Source organism: Talpa occidentalis, unplaced genomic scaffold (genome assembly GCF_014898055.3).
Source record: "Talpa occidentalis isolate TD23 unplaced genomic scaffold, MPIMG_talOcc4v2.1 talOcc4.10, whole genome shotgun sequence".
NCBI classification, from domain to species: domain Eukaryota; kingdom Metazoa; phylum Chordata; class Mammalia; order Eulipotyphla; family Talpidae; genus Talpa; species Talpa occidentalis.
Window position 1 is genome coordinate 77,437,770 of NW_023600993.1, and position 16,695 is coordinate 77,454,464.

Below are 16,695 nucleotides of genomic sequence, written 5' to 3' on the forward strand. Positions count from 1 at the left end.
TTACTCTCCACTTGCTGGCATAAAACTGTATTATATTACATTAGAATCATTTTGGTTTGACTCCTTTCCCTACAAATTTTGGCAGAAATTCCCAAGTGTTTAGTGCATGATCAATTCTCCTTTTTCCCTCCAAGAATTGTTTGCCACACCCAGGTCAATTGATCCCCAACTCCTTTTCATACTTTGCCTCTACCCTGTTGCATCCTGATTAGAAAGTAAATGAACATCTGTCCCAAGCATATTCAATAGATGTGTTTCTCTCTTGAGACTTTATTTTTGGGACTCAGAGTAACTTTGATTCTAACAGTCTTTAGGTAGTTTCCAGTGCTGGTTCTCAAGCCTTCTCAGGCCTAACAGGTCACAGAGTCCATTAAAAAAAACGCTGTGTCTTACTAAAAATTCCCTTTTTGGTTTATGTTTATGTGATTATTTCTGTTACTTGCAGTCAAAATAGTTTGCCTGAGTCCAGGTATCAGAAGGTGCCAAAATCTTACAAAAGGCCACTCACTCTAACATATAAGTGGAGGATTAGGAAATATTGAAAGAATTTAAAACCAATGAAAGACAATTTTCTCCTTTAACAGCAGAAATCTGAATGCAAGTTGCCTATAATGAACACTTACACATCACAGTTTTGAGAAAGAAAGATAAAGTATTTAAAAGGAATCAGACAACTTCTTCAGCTTTGTACAGTCTTGAAGCCTGTTAAATCCCTGACAGGCAGATGTGGAAGAAAAGGAGAGCTTCTGTTCTGTTCATATGTCCAGTTGGTTCAGAAGATACTAAGTTTCGATAACAAAATAAATAATAAATAAAACGTTCTTATATGCATAGAGATAAAATCCAAAGAATTTCAGAACAAAGCTTACTGATAGTAAAATTAAGTGAGGTAGAATAGTCAAGGTAAGATCAACATTTTCTCAGTCCAATTGCTGGTAGCTATAATATATCTACTGAGTGTCAGTTGATCACTGAATTTAGAAAGGAATAGGAAAAAAGGATAATCATTGCCTACCAGACCTATCAGAAATTTCTCTTGTAAATTGCTAGTCATCATTGGTCTCATATGGAAGGTAATGTTTTGAAACAGAAGTAAAGCACAGCATGAAGAATGCAGAACAGGAGATAATCCCATTTAGAGAGGGTCACACATTTACAGGCCAAGAGAAGCAGCAAACGGCATATTTATTTAATAGGTTGTTAGTGTTAAATAATAATAAAATTGCTATTCATTAAAATTTGTGTGATACATGTAAGCATTCTTAGAAAATAAGAGCTTCAAAGATTTATAACAGAAAATAAGGAAATTTTGAAAATTGATGAGCTAAGATTTCAACTTAAATAAGGTAACAAAAATAAAAAAAACAAAATAAAGCATTATAAACTTAAAAATGGAAAGAATGAAGAACAGGAATTTATTTAATAGATTATTCTTTATGAAGAAAAAGGGGCACAAAGAAGGATAGCAATGTAAAATTTGCATTTCTACAGATGCAAATAAAATGATATTAGAGATAATTATGGAGAAATGTGTGCCAACGTATTGGAAAATTTAATGGAATTGAAATAAAATTCCTAAAAATGCAAATAATTCTAGGAAACAAAATTTGAGTTGTCTTAATCTTGTCCCATTTCATTTAAATAAAAAGATACCAAATATTTAAGTAGTAGATAATTTTAAACTTAAGAAAATTCTTTCCAGTATGCACTGGAAATAGTGCATACTTTAAAACTCAAGTCTTGCAAGTAATAACACCTTGATAACAAAATCAGGGTAGGCAGCAGGTTAAATGGAAATTATAATTCTATTACTTCTGAACACAGATATAACTCTACCCCCATCAATAATAAAACAAATTCAGCACTGTAAAATAAGACAATGCATAATACATCACAACCAATTTGGATTTATTATTCATATATGAGATTATGATGTGATATGATTCTCCATATTAGCACATTGAAAAGAAAAGTTTAGCAACTTTATGATAATTACAATAGAGTAAGAAGAGCATTTTACAAAATTTAACAACCACTTTTAGCAAAATAAGAACAGAAGGTAACTTCCTTAACTGATAATGGGTTTCTACTAAAAAAGGAAACAAACACAAAATATTTTTTCTCATTGTATTAGTGAAGATTCTCCAGAAAAATAGAAATACACTAAATAGGATATTTGAATATATTTACATGTCTTCTATACACTTATATCTATCAGTATCTATCAATTGATCTTAAGATTCATTTTAAAGAATTGGTCCATTCAGAGACTACAAACTATGATATCTGTAGTGTAGGCCCAGGGAAGAGGCAACACTGTTGTTCAAGTCTTGCTGTTTGTTTGCAAAATTCCTTCTTGCATAAGGAAAGTCAATAAGTTCCTCTATTCACACTTTTAACTGATTCGTTAAGAGCCACCCACATGATGGAGGTCAATATACCTCATTCAAATCAAAGTCCACTGATTTACAAGTTAGCCTCAATCAAAAAGACCAGAACAGAAACATCTAATGTTTGCCCAAATATTTGGTAAATCACTAGAATTAATGAAATAATTTAGTGAATTTTCTGTATATAAGATTAATATGAAAAAATTCAATTTTATTTCTATCCATTATCCCTAAACAATTAGAGGAAATGCAATTAAAAAGACACCACATTTAACGGTAATAAATATATTTGCTACAGAGGTCAAACATTTCACAGGAGATATATAATATCTAGGAATAACGTTAAAAAAACTAAATATATAGACATGCTATTTTCATAATAAAAAAATTCACTATCTTGTAGATGTCATTTGTTTTTAAAATGAGTTTTAGAAATCAAATATCATTTTTAAATGAATCATGATAAGCTCATTCTAAAATGTATATGGAAAAACAAAGGGCACATTACCTTTGTAACACAGGTATGTATAGACACTTATCTACATAAACACAGCAAAGAGACCCAAAAGCAGACTCAGGAACCTGGAAAACTGGAAAGTTCAAGCTGGGGTATTAGATTAATAGGGAAATGATTGACCATTCTTGTGAATAAATATGAAAAATTCCCTTGAAAATACATTTCACAGGAAAAGAAATAAAAACCAGCATACCATCATGGAAAGATGCTCATTGTCATTAATAATTCAGAGACTTGCAAATTAAAACCAGTGATTATATATCATTGCATAGTCATTAATTTAGCAAAAACTCAAGTCCTGCCAATACTATGTTCGTGAAAGGATGTGAGACAAAGAAAACTGTCTTGATTGCTAGTGTCAGTATAAATTAAAATTATGTTGGGAAATAATTTGACATCATCCAGTAATGTGCATATCATGTAATCCTTGCATTCAATTTTATTCCTAGGCATGTATTCAGAGCAGCATTAACTATAACAGCACAATTCTGCAAATACCCTGCATTAGTTTTTTTTTTTTTTAAAGATTTATTCATCTATCTATTCAAGAACCAGGGTAAAGGCCAGATGCGCGAGAGGGTAAGAAGATTCACCAGAAACAGAGCAGGAAACAGAACAGGCAGACTGATGAAATACACTGCGGAGGGGAGCAGCGGGCCTGACAGGAGAGGTCTGCAGCGCCATGTGGGACTCTCTGGCCGACCAGGACTGAATCCGCACTGCAGAGGCTGCAGACAGCTTTACATCGTGGCACTCAACCGCCTAGCCACCAGGGGAATCCCAAGCACTAGTTTTCTACTGGTGCACAACACATGACCACAGATCATACTGCTTAACATAACTCATTTATTGTCTCATTTTCTGGGAGAAGTCTATGCTTGGCATTGCTGAATTCTCTCAGCTGATCAGTGTCTGTTCCCTCTGGAGTTCAGGGTTATCTTTGAAGTTTGGTGGCTGATAGCAGAATCCAAAAACTTTGAATTGTGGAACTGAGGTCCCCATTTTCTTCTGGCCAAAGGCTGTGGGGTCCTCTCAGTTTTAGAAGTTGCCAGCAGTTCCTTACTCTGTAGTCCTCTTTTGTTTGAAATCTCTCTGACTTCTTTTAAGGGATCACCTGAATAGGTCAGGCCCACGCATAAATATCTCCCTAGTTTAAAGGCAACCATTTAGAGAATTTAACTATATCTGCAAAGTTCCTTTTAGCAGCCCCTCAATTAGTGTTTGAATCAATAGGAAAATGTATATATACACCTGCAGGAATCTTGGGGGTTATTCTAGAACTGCAACACAGGCCAAATATTCAATATCATGGAGTAGATAATCATACCTTCTAACAATCTATAGATGAAAAGAACTGAATAATAGAAGACATGGTATGATTCCACTTACACAAATGCCAAAAATGTGCAAAATCACACATGATTTATACCATACATATGTATTTATATTATTTATACATATAAGTTTATACCATACATATGTGTGGGAACTTGAAACATAGCAAAGCAAATTATTAGCATAAATTTAGGAGAAGATATTTCTGGAGTAGAGGGAAGAAGGAGGTGTAATTTTAGGGATGACAACTCAGTGATTTAAAATTATTATTAATATTCTATTTCATTAGCTGGGTGTTAAATATGAAAATACTACATATACATATTCTGTACTTTTTTGCATGATAGATTTCACATTAGAGTATTTTAAGATGAAATTAAATCTGGAAAAAAGATTCCATTTGCAAAAACCACAAAAATATAAAATACATTAAAAATGTGCAAATTCAATATGAAAAATCTGTAGAATATCATATATCATATCTTGAATGAATAGAAACCCATCTTTTTAAAAATAGAACCCCATACTATAAGTATGTCAAAGATCTAGTTTAAAAACACCAAACTTGTGTCATTTTCTATCAAACTTATACTTTATGTGTAATTTTCAGTTTAATGCATCAGGGAAAAGAGGACTCTTAAGGTCTTTTGTTATTTTTGTGAAATGCCTGTGTTCACTTTCCAGTATTTCTTTGAAAAATAAAATCAACCTCAGTAATTTGATATCATTTTATTGCCTGTCTGGTACACAAGTACACATGGCCACCCTGTGGGTCCATTCTTTGCAATATGTTCCAGGGTGCCCAATGCATTTAAGGAGCATGAAAAGGAACTGACCTCATCTTCTCTACTCTAATTTTTCCAAATAATGTCTGTGACTATAGAATCTTCACAACCTGACTTCCTAATTAAGAAAGTGACATGTTTGGAAATGATTTTAAATGACAGTGTTTGTCAAGCTGTTTGTTTAGTGAACTCTCTGGGTGTGCTGTTACACAAGAACTGTCTTAATTAAGGTTAATTGGTGCATAATTAGAGCCGCTGCTGACTTAAAAGATTCCACTGGTGGTGAAGTGATGAGAACCCTCACTGTTGGCACTGAAGGACAAAGCAATCAAAATAAGTCACATTTCAAGACACACTCTGTCCCCATTGCAAAGACCACACCCCTCTGTTGACGTGTCTGGAGGAGCTCATGTCATCTAAGTGTCTGAGCATCCTTGTCAACTTTGGATAAAGCAGCCTGATGCCAGCCTGATGGTAGTTAGAAAAAAAAGAAAAAAAAATAATGTAATAGTGTTCTGCTTATTATTTTAAGTTATATTCAATGTAGCTCAGGTAAAAATCAATCAACTCCATTTTCTCTCTGTCTCATCTTCCTCCCTTGATTAAAGGGAAGAAGGGTGGGTGGAAAATGAGCAAACAGAGGCTATATTGTTCTCAATATTGCAGAATGGACTAAAATGAATGGGTGGCCTGGTCCCTGTGTCTATCTGGGCACCACAGTGCAACTTAATGCAGCCCCCACATAATGTGAGTGACAGATCAGGGTTTCCTAATACTGAAGACACCAAACACCAAATAAACTCCAAGAGAGGTTGTGAAATTACTTTCCCATGTTATCTTTACAAATAAGAGGAAGGCAAGCCTCCCTGGTGGTGCAAGGGGTTAAGCCCTGCACTATGAAGCAATCTGCAGCCTCTGCAGCATGAGTTTGATCCCTGGCCAGCCTGGGAGCTACCCACATGGCACAGCAGACCTCTCCTGACTTGCCCGCTGCTCTCCTCAACTGTGTACTTTGGTCAGTCTGCCTGTTCTGTTCCCCACTCTGTCTCTGGTGAATCCTCTCACCTCCCCCCACATCTCTGGCCTGTACCCCAGATCTTGTAAGCATAAATAAATAAAAATCTTAAAAGTAAGAGGAAGGCATGCAGCAATTATGTTCTGCTCTCAGGTGGTGTCTCTGCCACACACACTTTGCCCCAGAGCTTAGTCCCCCTAAAGGAGGGTATAGGATCCACCAGTGTTGGGGTTTGTATGACAGATGACCTGAACCAGAATCCTCAAGGAGGAGTTCAGGAGAAGGGACCTTTGGCACCAGAGGCACCCTATCATCTCAGGTACCCCAAAGTGCCCCTGAGAAAGTCTGGCTTCCTCTGGGAATGTGGTTTGGCTGCTGGGTTGAGACCTGAAACCATCATTTTGGAAGCCAACACCCCACTGGGATCTTGGCAGCCTATCCTCCTGTGCCCCTCCCCCTTGTCAGGCCCTGTGCTTACTATCACCAAGTATCCTGTTGCCCTCCCCAACAAGGTTATATAGCATCCTGAGGGCTGCAATTGCTGCCTTGTTTAAATACAAAAGTGCTGGGCCTCCCTGGTAGTGCAAGGTGTTAAGACACAACCTATGAAACTATCCCCAGCCACTGCAGCACAAGTTTGATCCCCGGCCAGGGAGCCACCCACATGGCGCAGCAGACCTCTCCTGACCGGCTTGCTGCTCCCCTCAGCTGCGTATTTCAGTCAATCTTTCTGTTCTGTTCCCCATTCTGTCAACTGGTGAATCCTCTTAAACCGCCCCCCCCCCCCGCACCTCTGGCCTGTACCCCAGTTCTTGTATGCATAAATAAATAAATCTTAAAAAAACAATTATAAAAGTGCTGATCTAAGAACCCACTTTGACTATAACTGGATCTGGTAATGTACCAGTGTTTCTTTCTTGTAAGCTTATTTATTTATTTATTTACATTTATTTTTTGAGCAAATTTCTCCAGTTTATTGTTACTTAGTATTTATTTTATAATTTATCTTCCATTTTCATCGTGGAGATTTGAATGTTTATAACTTCATGAAGTCGTTTTTCAGAACACATCTATTTACCATCCTGATATATTTATATATTCTTCCCAGAACACTTGATTGCTTGAGAACTAAGATTAAATGCTCACTAATTAAGGAATAATAGGTGCTAACAGGCACACAGCTTGCTTTTGTGCTCAGTTTGAATACGTTGGAATTCGGGCACATGAAACTTTGATAAATTCAGTGTTTTTTTTTCCCAAATCACATCAGAACTTTAGAAAAATGTTTCTTTTTTTTAAAGATTTATTTATTTATGCATACAAGAGCTGGGGTGTAGGCCAGAGGTGTGGGGGGTAAAAGGATTCACCAGAGACAGAAGCACGGGGCTGGAACAGGTTCTTCAAAGCCTTGTGTGTTATGTTCACCTGAAAATTGAGCCTTTCTCTGAAACACCCAGTGGAAGGACTTTTCTTATGTGACGACATATAAGAAAGAATATGGGAATTATTCTTATGTATATAAGGTTGTAAATACAAGTATAAGGAACTTTCTCTTCTGCTCCAGAGCTGGCTAAAAGATGCCATCTAATTAAGTAGAGGGAGGAGCTTGACAGCTCTAAATTTGGCAGGTGAATTCCTGTATACAGGAACTCAAGAGTCAGGGCTGCACCAAGGTGTCCAAATAGACTCAGAGAACAAACTACCACATTCTTTCTATTCCATCCACCAATGTTGAGGACGATGGCACTTAATTTGTGCATCCTAATTTGTGTGGTCTTAAATGACACATACTCTGAAGGTCAAGGATTTATCATTTAAAAAGGTGGGATATGGCAAGTCTCTTTTCAGAAGAATTTTTCTTTCTGTGGAATAGTGGTGTATATAAACTTTTGGTTAGTTCACATCAAAGTTAATTCTGTATACCATCATTCTGTAAGAATCAGCAACTTACAAATTTTCAGGAAATTGAGAAGCAATGAAATACATAAACGTCTAATGCTCTGTTGAACATGACTAAATCTCCTTAATGCCTTTGAAAGCTGTTCAGGAGTTTGCTATTCCTCTGTGTAACCATTAAAAGCAATGGCTTCTTACAATGCTAGACAGAAAACACAAAGGCTAGATACTGGGCTAATTCTGTTCTATTCTGTGACATTTACAAGTATTTATTGAGCAAAAATCTGATAGCTTTCTTCATCATTAAACTATTAAAACTGGAGTTGTAGAGTTAGGGACATGAATGATTACTCAAGCTCTCTGATTATAATTGATCCACATGTAAGACTTTTTGGTCAAAGCAATTACCTGAAGTGAACTTTTTTTTATAAGTTATTTTATCGTTAAATTTTTCCAAATGAGGTTTTTAGAAAAGCCCCTAGTTTCTTGTTTTCTCTCTATATAATTATACAGGAGTATTCTGCCCTATGGCTACTGACACAAACAAGAATTAATCAGAATGGGTAAGATTCTCTATTTACCTTGCGGTTTGCATGTGCAAATTAAGAACTTCTAATTTAAATAATTAAAGATATTTTTCCTAACTGACAGTACATAAACAAATAGCATACATAGGAAATGTCTACATGGAGAATTTCTTTAAAGTGTGGAGGGAAACTGTTAGATTGAACCATATGAAATTACTATTATCTTGGATCAAAAATCATCAAATATTGGCAATTTCTTGTGGTTTGTCCTAATGGATACTATGTTCCTTATTTTTAAACAATGTTTAAAGTTTTAATCCAAAAAGATTATAAAGAGCAACATTTTTGGTTTGAGGTTTCCCAAAGAAAGTCTTATTTTCTAAGAGGAAGTTGAAGTTAAAATGGATCTGCTGGGGCCTCCCTGGTGGTTCAAGGGGTTAAGCACAGCACTATGAAGCTGTCGGCAGCCTCTGCAGCATGAGTTCGATCCCTGGCCTGCCAGGGAGCTACACACATGGCGCAGCAGACCTCTCCTGTCTCACACGTTGCTCTCCTCAGCAGTGTATTTCAGTCAGTCTGCCCCTGCTCCCCACTCTGTCTCTGGTGAATCCTCTCACTCTCCCACTCTCTGGCCTGTACCCTAGTTCTTGTATGTATAAATAAATAAATCTTTAAAAACAAACAAACAAACAAACAAATAAATAAATAAAATGGATCTGCTTATACAAAAGAAGAAAAAGGGCAGATTTGCCTCTCACATCTTGTTAATGTTGAGAAGGAATTCTAGTGGAAATCGAGGGATAGTCAATGAAGTGGTTTAACGAATTCTAGATGTGACATCTGAAAGCAACATGATGCCTTTTCTCAATATTCAAAATGACACTGAAGAGAGGTGCATTAAGAGCATTTTCCCCCATATTGTTAATTTCAAGACATAGAAAACAGCAGTATAAAGCTTCATATGAATTTGAAGATATACAAATCTTTGTATAAATCTTTGTGTTGTTATTTTTATGTATATAAGTGGGTGATGATCACAAGTTTTTTTAATTATTGTTTATTTCAATATATACAAACCCTGGCTGTGCGGGCAGTTGAAATTCTCAAGGAGAGCTCCAATTTGAAAGGAGATGTAGCTGTAGCCACATGAATGAGGTTCCAGGAAATGTCACACTCCAAGTGATTTCATTTAATCCAGGTCTCTACTGAGTTTGGATGTTTAGAAAGTAACTTCCACTCAAAGTCTTTCCAAAAACATGTCATTTTTCTCTTTAAACATCTACATTCCATGCTGGAATGACATGTTATACTACATTCATGGGCATAAAAGTAGCCATGTGAATTTTTGGACAGCAGAAAAGCAAATATGTCTCGCTTTACATCTCCAGCACTATTCCAGGTTTGGTAGTATTACTTTTCAAAATATGTGCACTTATATACTTTTTAAGTAATAGTCATTTTCTTCCAGGCTAATAAACTGTTAGGAGTTGTACATTATATCAATGTATTGCCTTGGGCTTATAAAGTATGGCTTAATCAATGTCCAACTTTGTTACATTTTCTTCTTCTTCAGTATATTTCAATGTTTACTTATCTCTTTTTCTCTATTGAAATTATTTTTATTCCATGACATCAGTGTGCCAGGCACTGAGCAAAATGTTTTCGTATATCTTAACTCACCAAATTGTCATTTAATATTCTATAAAGTAGATGTAATCCCTATTATCTGTTCACAGACATAAAGGATCACACACCTAGTGACTGAAAGAAATAACTTTTAGTCAGGTCTTTTCTCTATTGTAGTTTAAGTGTTGCTCAGAATTACATGCTGCAAGAATAGCTAGATAATTTGAGATTTCTGCACTAGTGTGTCTCAGATTTTATAGAAGTCATCTGGAATCTTACTAAAATGCATTCTGATTTAGCATGCTAGGGTGGGGCTGGAGATTCTGCATTTTTTTTTAAGATTTATTTATTTGTTTATGCAAGCACTGGGTACAGTCAGAAGCACAGGAAGGTGAGAGAATTCACCAGAGCCAGAGGGGAGAGCAGAGCAGGCAGACTGATGAAGTACACTGGTGAGGGGAGCAGCGGTCGGCAGAGAGGTCTGAGCGCCATGTGGGACCCTCGCCCAGCAGCCGGGGATCGAACTGGCTCTGCAGAGGCTGTGGGCAGCTTCGCAGCCCAGCGCACAACCGCTGAGCCACTGGGGAGGCCCAGATTCTGCATTTCTAACAAGCTCCTAGGTGATGCTCCTGTAGCTCCTTGGACTCCACTTGGAATATTGAAAGTCTCCACTATTGAATGCATGGTCAGGCAGAAAATTAATGTCTGCACTTTAAAATGGAATAACTACTTTGAGGAATAGCAGGTATCACAAAACAACAATAACTTAAAAGAGCTGCCAGCAAACAGTACCATAAATAAAGGGGCTTCTGAAACACAGAAAAACCCATAGGACTTGAGAGAGTTGGGAAAACAGGCAAAAAGTAATATAACTTGGAAGCACTATGAAAGGCAGGAACAAAGAAATAAGAAATGATCAGAAATAAGACTATCAAGATCAAATAAAGAAGAGACATGTAGACATTCTGGAGTTCTCAAGGAACCATCATTGCACCCAATTATGAATTGCTTCTGGTAGTGAATCCTTAAAAAAGAAAAGATGCTGTACCTGACAGTACATATTTAATGGAGGATTCATCACATAGACCAATCAAAGTTAGTCTGATCCTCTGTCTCTTTCCAGTGGACAGAGAGTATGATTTGCTCATCTGACTATGAATGACTGACAGTAGGAAGATTTTAACTAAGATCAGGCACTCTCTAACACAGGCCATCCAGCCTTTGATTAGTAGGTATTAGTTTATTTGTCATGTAATAGCAGAATCAGCATCCCCTGGGAACTTGTTTAGAAATGCAAATCTTTGGTCTCTGTCCTAGAGCCTCTGAATTAGAATCAGTATATTAATAAGATCCTCATGTGATTCCTACCTACGTACATTAAAGTTTGAGGCACTGATATAGTGGAAAGCAGGAACCTAGGAGAAATTTCCAACTGGCTGTTACCTTTCGATAGGAGCACCCAGAAGTTTGGGAAAGAAAGACAAACTCATTTATGGGCTCAGTAAGGAGAGAAAGCCCAGAGAGCACAAAGACGCTGCCTTAATGGAATCATAACTACAAACCCAACATTACTGCTTGGAGCAGAAAGAGCTATTTGGATAATTCTATTAACTTGAACACATTAGGCAATTCATGAAAGCTCAGAAGCATTGCCCCTCACAGTCAGGGCGTCTGCACAGTTACTTACTTCCCTGGCAGCATAAATGACCATCAGCAGTTCCAAAAACAAGAGGATTTCAGTATCATTTCAGTATAAGTCACTTCTATCACTGGGACAACGTTTCATCCTAACTCAGGCAAAGTACAAATGGCAAGTTAAAATGATTTAGGGGAGGAAAAATGTAAACACAGAACTTCCTCCTTTATCAGAATGTTTCACTTCACTCCTTTGAAGAAGGCTCCCCCTTCAGGACATAACACTCATTACCTTAAACTATAAAGTCAACCAGATAAATAGCTGAGGGAGAAAGAGAAGCTCAATGTTTTCATCTTGTAGCCTCTTCCTTGATTATGTTGCTAAGCACTTTGCTGCGATTGCTTTACAGGCTGTAGTAATTAGCATCTCCTACAACCACCTCAGAATGCATTTCTTTAGCCCAGGAGTCTGGCCTTAGTTGCATGTAATCTACTGTTGGTTTGTCTGGTTGGTTGTGCCAGTTGCCTTCTTTAGTCCCCTGCATCTCTCCTCTGAGTGGTCTCTTGTGCCCTAGCTCACTCTCCTGGACTTGCACACATGTCACTAGCAGAGTTCCAAGAGAGCGGGCAAGTTGTGCAGTGTTGCTAAGGTGCAGACTAGAATGAGCACAGTCATTTGTGGTGCGCTTGGTTGGCCAAATCAAGTCCCTGGGCCAGTCCAGGTTCAAGAGGAAGGTAATAGATTGAAACTGCTTCTACATCACACTTCACTGCTAGAGATGTCGGGAGGGGGAGGGCTGTACCATATTTTCAATCAATTTACCATAAAGGTCAAATGAAGGATCTGGAGAACTTCATAGGCAAGGACCATGTTTTATTTGTCTTGCTTTTTTTTTCCTAACACCATCTAGATGCTTTCAGTGCTGTTCACATTTGGGCATTTAACAGATTTCTTAGCCAGAAACTCTTAAATTCATTTGCTTTGTTCCCTACATAGATTTTTGAAACCTCTGACTGAAATTGAAATTCTGCTAAAATGTGATTATTACCATAGTCACAAATATTACTTGGGTACTCTAAAGAAATTTTTTCAATTGCATATTTAATAATTTATAGGAAGTCATGATAAAAATTTAGAAGGTATAAATGACTTTGTTGAAAATACACCTTATATCACCTGATAACAATCCTGGCAAAAATAATTTGCCCAAAAACATTTATTATGCAATATTTATAGGGAAAAGTTATGAGAAAAATTAAAACATAGTTCTAAATTTAAGGGAAGGTTATGATATAGCTACATGATAGAATATTAAGCACCCATTATGAAGACATCAGAAAATAATATTTTATAACATAACCAATATAAACATATTCAATATATTCATTATATGGAATGTGAATATATTTATATTTATCATACACATTTAAATATAATACACATATCATATTAAATATATTTATAACTTTATGTATCAGTTATATAGGATATAAATATCATTTTTCAATTATATAATATAAAATTATTTATGCAATATTATTTAATATAAACATGCATAAATATAAGACAGGAACTTTGGCTAAATACAAGGTATGTTTATACTTGGGCAGATGAGCTATAATTATTATATTGTTGCTTTTATATCTTTTTTTCTATTTTCCAAATATCCTACAATATAAATACACGTACGCATCAAGTAAAAACAACAGTAAGAAAGAGGAAAGAAGAAAGGAGGAAGTGAAAGAAGTACAATTTCTTATCTCATCTATAAGAACGTTTTCTATGTATTATCACAGATACAATATAATACACAATATATATCACAGATACAATAGCCTCCATAGGACCACAGCAAAGTCATCTAGAAAATTCCATCCATAGAACAATTTTGGTAGTTCAACAAACTTTACAGTCATGGAATTCCACTCTCCTGGAAAACTTTATTGGGAAGAGCATATATATATATAGATAGATAGATAGATAGATAGATAGATAGATAGATAGATAGGTATCAGCTATCTCAGCAGCAGATATATAGGAACAAAAAGTATAACTTTACTGGAAAAATTGAATGTCAAAGACAGTTTTGAAAAGGAAATTAAAAATCACACAGGAAATGTGTGGAAGGCTGTAGGACCAGTCTATGAGGAGTTATCTTGGTGGATTCAGAGGATAGTGGGAGCAAAGGCATGGGGCAGCCTAGTCTCAGCAAACCAGGTGGTGGATGCAAAATACACAGATGACCAAGGATAGAAGGGGCAATCAAATCTACTCACTCAGGTCTACCTCTCAAACACTAAATGGATGGGCATTCGGAGATGACTGTTGGGACAGCATCAGAAAGTGGTTTCATTATGGTACATTTGTACTCTGGGCTTATTTGCAAGCGAGAAATGCCAATTTCATCAGCTTCATTATCTTTAATTTCAGTTAAGACATCTTTATCTTCCTCATCTTTTTTCTTCTTCCATTGTCCCTTGTTTTTCTTAGTTTTCTTGTTCTTCTTTGTCTTCTCTGTTTTTCTCCTCTTCCTCTTCCCTTCTGAGTCACTGCCAATCCCCAGCACAAGGAGGAACCTCAAATTGATGAATGTGAACTTCCTATTCTATGACTGTGGCTTCCCACTTCTAATCATTCCTGTTCATGGCTCTCTCAGTATTCTCCTCTAACTCATTTTAAATCTCTCTTCTTAAGACTTCATTCCTGCCTGATTTATAAACATGGGATGTCAGAGACTTTCTAGAGATGGGCTCATTTAAATATTAAAACATTTCTGCAGTGAGCAACTGCCTTTAAATTTCGGCTTTCATGGCTTGTGCTTTTTCTAAATTAATAGTCAGCACTTCTATAGCATTTGTGATTTTCAAAGCAATCCACAAACATTAATTAATGCTAATGCCACCCTAAGAGAGTGCTGTAACTAGCTAACTGACTGAACTTTATCTCGAATTATTTTTAAATGGCTTTCAACTTGGGAGGGAAGTTGAAGAGAATGTGCAAGAGTGTATATAGTGTTGCTATCATTTGCTGCCTCCTAAAAGTAATGATGCAGCAAATTGAAGTGAATCATCCTCAAAAGGATATTAAGGTTTGATCCACCTGGAATTAATCATCTCTAAGATTTACCTGTTACCTAAACTGCATCCACAAAAACATTGCTTGGAATAAACATCTAAAGACAAGAATAGTTCATAATCTGAGCATGTTTTTTTAACTTATATTTGTTGAGATCCTAGGATTCTAATCACGTGGCTCTCTTTGCTTCTTACCACTATTTCCATAACAAAACAAAAGTTTAACAACAAAAATAAGTTTATCCTGCAATCAATTAGTAAACCTTTATTTCATACCTAGTAAGTATTACACATAGTATGTAGAATCAGGGGGATGGAGAAAAGCAATAAAAGTAATATACTCCTTTTCCCTTAGAATAGTCTGAAATTTAGTCAGAAAATTAAGCTAAGGGGTAAATATGAAAAATGGTCCCTAGCCATTCGATTCACAGATGCAGTAGGAAAAAAAAAAAAGAGAAATCCCGGAGGACTGGTGGAGTTGGGTGGGGTATCATGAAAGAGTTAAACATGAAGAGGGAGTTACAGATGCTATAGTGGCTTTGACACCACTCTGAAGCATTAAGGGAGCCACTGTAAATTATTGAGAAAAGGTGGAAGGATGAAAGGACTGTTTTAAGCTGAGAGTCATAAACAGGGTGTTCTGGAGTTTGGATCAGCTTGAGGACTGGCAGGAGCTAGGTAGACTGTAGAGAACTGCAGGGAGGTTAGATGAGCATTGAATGCAGATGAGCATGGCTTCGAATCCTAGGTTTTTGGTTTGTTTTTTTTTTTTTGGTAAATGGGTGACCTTGAGAAAATTCTATTCATTGGGATTTCTATTCCCTCATCTGTTAAAGGGGATCCTGGTAATTATATCTAATAGGTGGTGATGGCCTATCTAATGGAGGTAGTACATGAAATGCACTATACTGACTTCATTAAAGGTGTGATAGAAACTTGCATCAAACAATAGGATCATTTTTCTCCCTCCTGATCATCAAATAAAGCATTTTTTCATCTATGCCCCCTGTGTATTCTCCTTCATGATGAAAATCAGATTATCTACTTTATTACATTATTGTAAATGTAATTTACATTATTGTATTGTAAATTTACATTATGGTAAGTAACTATTCTGTTAAAAGAAAAAGAAACAATCAAGAATATTTAAAAACAGAACCTGATCAAATGTTTTACTGAGCTGACAAGAAAGCAAAGAACCTATGAAAGTTAAAAACCTAGTGAACGTAAGACTCAAGGCAAAAGTGGGAAACATTTTCCTAAAAGCAACAATGGAACCAATGTGCTCTGGAGCCTGGCTCAGCAGATAAAGTCTTCAGACCATACCATACCTGTAGGTAATATGTTAGAAGATTTCCCTTTGTTCCCCAAATTAAATGCAAAGAACTGCTCTGTAACTGTCAGAGTGAATTGTTAGTAAACCGGCTCCACCTCCTCCCTAAGGGAAGTATAAGGAAATTTGCCCCTCTTGAAACTTGGTTCTGGGTAAAAGGGAAGTCTGAGAATTTATTACCAGCCCAGACATAAATTTATATCTTAAATGTACAAGACTTGTGTGCTCTTGAAAGCCTCCAGTTGAAAATTGCATTTAAAGTGTAGTGATGCTGTTATAGGACAGGGAGAGGGGCACCCCAGACTCCACAAACCCGCCTGCTCTAAATAGGTTCTGCCATCCGCCACATCAACACAAAACACGTAAGACTTTAATGGGAAGGAACTTTAATACAATTAGGAAACAATACAGGAAAGGCAAAGAATATAGCTTCTATATCAAGCACCCAAAGTTATCCGTCCCCTCATGGGTAAAAGTCCACCCAAGCAGGATTGGCCCAGAGCAAGGCCTGAAAGCCTGCCACAAGTCTAACGCATCTTCTGGTGGGGACACACAGAAAAG